Here is a 5,403-nt window from a genome sequence, read left to right on the forward strand (position 1 = left end):
ATCGTCTTCTGTTGGTTACCCAGCCACGTTGGTATTTCTGGGAATACTTTGGCCGATCTTGCTGCCAAGGCAGCACTCAACAAATCTGTGACACCACTTCTTATTCCACACTCTGATTACAAAGCCAGCATTGGAACTTACATCCGTGATCTGATGCAGAAGAAGTGGGACACTCAAGTAGGTATTAATAAATTACATGAAATAAAACCCTATATTGGCTACACTTACTTGGGTTGTCAGTCCAGATTTGAAGAGGTCATCATGCGACGATGTCGTATTGGTCATACCAGATATACTCATGAATACCTGTTAAAAGGTGAGGATCCTCCATTTTGTATCCCTTGTGATGAAAGAATCACGGTCAAGCATGTCCTGCTTGACTGTGTTGAATATTCCATCACAAGGGATATCTATTTCAAATCACGAACTATGAAGGATCTTTTTAGTAATATAAGTTCTCATTTAATTATTGCATTTTTAAAAGAATTAGATTTGTTAACTGATTTGTAAATAGGTTAATATTTTATTATTGGTAATTTAAATTAGTAACTGAGATTGTTAGTGGCTGTACCCTCAAAGGGGGTTGAAGTAGCGTAAAATTATTGTCCTCCTGAGAGGGTACGTAAGTCCCAAAACATTTAGTCAATTTAAGTGTACCAGGTTTTTAATCGTAGTATTTTTGTGTTTTTAATGTATGGCTAAATCTCAGTATAAACGCCAATGGCTGAAGGTATGGTGTAAATCCAGCTAGGGACCATGCAGGTAGCAAAGGCACTGTAAGTCCCCATGGTTCCTAGTATGGTGATCTACCTTCAGTTGTTGGCGATCTATAGCCCGTTTTTATATTGTATTGTCTTCGTAAATAAAATACATGTTCATGCTAGTTTTAAACTCCATCTGTGATACTCTAGTTATTTTACAGTCCTTCGATGACTGATTATTTAGCAACTTAAATTTATTGTTTATGTAAAACATGTCTCGCCACTATATGGCTGAAATATTCCCGAGGTGACGTTAAATTTTAACTCACTCACTCACTTTAAGAAGATAGGAACATTTTTTTATCAATGATAAGTCTCTGCATGATAATAACTTATAGAATCCTTGTGGGGTTATTGATTTAAAAGGAAGGTACATACAATTTTCTAAGTGACTCATAACGTGGACAAATGAGAGTTATATGATATTCATCTTGTATCTCATGTAAACCACAACGTGTGCAGGTTATAGCGTTTATGTTATCATTGTTACATTGCCTGTACTACTGGACTTTGAGATTATGAGACTGACATCTTAATTTAACGAATAACCTTGATAAATCTTTAGGTAAAATATCTGAAAAAACATATGATTCAGCTTCAAAGACAGTTTTAAAGGATTTATAGAAGTAAAGTGTAATGTGTTGACAAACGTGACACATCGTGACATACAGACTAAAAGTTCAAACAGCACTAGCAAACATCAGTTGTATAGACCAACCTCCCAATGAAAATGACAAACATGAAGCACTCGGTCATGCAGTATCTTGTGTACCCTCCTCGCGCATCCAAGACACAGGTGCACCTTGTTCTCATGCTCCTTATCAAGTTCATAAAGAAAGCTTTGTGAATCGCATTCCATTCCTCTACTAGAGCTCTGCGGAGTCCTGGGAGATTCACTGGTGCTGGGTGACGTGTGTGCACACGTCGACCGAGTTCATCCCAGGCATGCTCAATTGGGCTGAGGTCTGGCGACCATGCTGGCCACACCAACCGCTCTACATCCTGCTGCCTTAGGAATTACGTGACAATCCTGGCCCTATGAGGCCAAGCGTTGTCGTCTTGCAAAAAGTAGGGTCGATCATAAAAAGCCATGCATAGCTTGCAGTACTGGTACTGCTATAGGAGCCAGAATCTCGTCCCGATAACGCTGTCCGGTAAGATTATCGTCGACCACAAATTAGTTGAGTACGTCCAGTACGAGTTATCCCTGCCCAAACCATGACCGACACCGTTTAAGGAATCTGTTACATAACGCAGTGTTAATCATGTGTCTATCATCTCGGACTGTTGTGACTCTGGGGCGACCTGGTCGACGTGCATATTCCACGGACCCATTGGTTTGAAATCTCTGCCACAGTCTACCAATAGCACTATGACTCACATTAAGTGAATGAGTGAGAGTTTAGTTTTACGCCGCACTCAGCAATATTCAAGCTATATGGCGGCCGTCTGTAAATAATCGAGTCTGGACCACACAATCCAGTGATCAACAGTATGAGCATCGATCTACGCAGTTGGGATACGATGGCATGTGTCAACCAAGTCAGCGAGCCTGACCACCGGATTCCGTCAGCCGCCTCTTACGACAAGCATGGGTTACTGAAGACCAATTCTAACCCGGATCTTCACGGGTCGACTCACATTAAAGCGGACAGCAACCGGAGTTTGACCAGATTTCAAAAGGCCTATAGCGTGACCCCTTTCAGCAAGAGTAAAAAACCGTCTCATTTTATGCTGCGATTTAAAACAGGTACGTGAACAGTGTAAAAGCATCAAGCATGTATGTATATTGTCCTCCACTTTCTATGGATAGAGTGACTTGCACGTGCAAATCATTGACATTAAGTTCCATATTGACAACCTAAATAAACAAAATGTGCCATTTGTACCAGAATGTATCGGACGTTAAAGAACGTCACAATGACAGTTCAACGGCCTGATGTGTTTTCCATAAAACATTCAGCTGTATATACACTGTATATAAAAACGAAGATTTTAGATCTTTTAAGAAGTAGTGTTACCAATAGCTTGACCCTTCATTAATGACGCCGAGTATATTTATATCATACCAGTAGTGATTATCCTGGGTATAAGGATATACCCATAAGGAAGAGATAGCTACCTTGAGATGGTGATTATCCTGGGTATAAGGATATACCCATAGGAAGAGATAGCTACCTTGAGATGGTGATTATCCTTGGTATAAGGATATACCCCTAGGAAGAGATAGCTACCTTGAGATGGTGATTATCCTGGGTATAAGGATATACCCATAGGAAGAGATAGCTACCTTGAGATGGTGATTATCCTGGGTATAAGGATATACCCGTAGGAAGAGATAGCTACCTGGAGATGGTGATTATCCTGGGTATAAGGATATACCCATAGGAAGAGATAGCTACCTTGAGATGGTGATTATCCTGGGTATAAGGATATACCCACAGGAAGAGATAGCTACCTTGAGATGGGGATTGACATTTCGCTCATTGGAGAACGTAACACTTTCTCAACATTGATGTTGGGAAAGTTTCAGTTTCTTCAGGCGGACGTGGCAGTAGTTCTTTCTTGTCTCATCTATCTTTGATTGCTTTGTTTGGAGTTTCTTTCCGCTGCATTTCCCTGTTAAGTCTTCTTTGTAATCTCAACTTATCATTTTCAGTTTTCGACATGTTAATCAGTGTTGAGATATGTAGCTCTTCAAAATTTGGTCCATTACGCAGTGTTCGATTCAGATACCTTGATTTCAATAGGTGGTTGGGCTTTTCCTTATTTCTCCCATCTTTGAAAATGGTATTTTAATGTGGGCACTTGGACAGGCACATTTGGATACCAATCCTAAATATTGCAAAGATTCTAAATTCTTGTATATATCTTCCATGTTTGGATTACTAGTTTACAGCTATTAAGTTATGGACATGACAGCATCTATGGCGAATAACATGGGGGTACAAACAGCTTTTGGTCCCTCATACGAAGTTTTGAGCCTAAAATACTTCTGGTATGTGCATGATAAAAATAAACATAAACGTAATATTGCCATGCATATGTCGCTAGTTTCCGATCACGTGACATCTAATTACATGCACCCCTATTGAAAAGGCAGAAATGGATAATTTTGACTATACAGCAGTCATAAAGTTTTAGGTCCTCGAGGGCCACCCGGCGAAGCACATTGAGGAGCGATTGACAGCAGTACGGGTCCAATGGGTTGCATGTCAATATTACGTTTATGTGAATGATATAAACCATTCTTCAATATCATACAGTAATATTTATCATGCAAGTATCAGAAGTATTTTAGGCTCAAAACTTTTTGACAGCCCTCGTATAATACCAATGGTCATGAATCAGACCGAAAAGAAAGTCAGTGTTGACACATGACACAATCAGCTGCTTCTTTATTTAATCCTACATTTCGTGAAGCATTTGACTTTTGAAGCTTTTACTAATTTCGTTGCTATGGATATTCTGCAATCCAAATTCAATATTACCCATAGCCGGCTTTTCTTGGACTATTTGAGGCAGTGAATAGTAGCGGCCCCAAGAGAGAGCCCTGGGGCATACCGTCTGTAGATGTTTAAGGGACTGTTCATAATTTATAGCTCTGTGTGTCTGTCTGTCTGTGTCTGTGTGTGTGTGATGATGACTTTCATGGAGAAGCATGTACAATGTGAATGACCCCCCCTAAAATTAATGTACAAATTGTGATCCCGCCCTGCATGTCATGTACAAAATCAATGACACCCCCCCCCTTTCCATAATTTTAAGCATATTTTATAAATATTCTATGTACAAGATTCCCGACTCCCCTGCCTCCCCAGAACAAAGGGGTCCAACTCTCTCTCCCCATCAGACTTGTAACTCTGTACAACACGTTTTATTCTATTTGGCGGAAGATATGAACATAACCATATGAGAATGTTTTCAGTAATTCCATATTGTTTGTAGTTTATAGAGGAAACAAATATGCCAAACATAATCGAAGGCTAATGTCACAGAACACGGTTCTAACCTCCTCCCATGTATCATAAATATAAGGTAGATTTGCAATAGAGTGTGCAAGTATAAATCCAGACTGCAAGTTTGTCAGAACATGATCTCTGATTGTGCTGTGTGGTACCCATGAAGAATACTTGTCCCTGCACACTTAGACACCATGCTGCAGTTGAACATGTCCAAGTTGAGCGTGTGTGTGCGTGCGTGCGTGCGCGTGAGTGGATAGACCCCGAGGAGACATAGCTGGGGCCTCAACTTTATAAAATCCATCAATGACCAACCAGGGATCAGACTGAATTTCACAGCATATCAATTTGGACTTGGGAGAAAATATCAATGTCACCAGTTTAGAGAAATTTCAAGTATAACGTATAGTTATGACAAAACTAGCAGCATGGTCAGACCAAACTGTGATTTGGAACAACAGTGTAGGTTTTTAACAGTTCTAGGTTTCTAGCCTGTTTAAGGGATTCAGCTATGCATCGTGTATGACTGAGCCACCCATGTTCCCACAAAGGAACACAATGGCAACTCTGGGATTCAAACAAATAAACTGCATATTATGGGATGCTCTGTGAAGTAAGGTGCCTCTGACATTTGGTCAGCTTGTGTTTCTAGGATTCAAGGAAAGATGACAAAAACATAC

The sequence above is a fragment of the Haliotis rubra genome, unplaced genomic scaffold, assembly GCF_003918875.1.
Source record: "Haliotis rubra isolate DU_JTF1 unplaced genomic scaffold, ASM391887v1 Scf534, whole genome shotgun sequence".
NCBI classification, from domain to species: Eukaryota; Metazoa; Mollusca; class Gastropoda; order Lepetellida; family Haliotidae; genus Haliotis; species Haliotis rubra.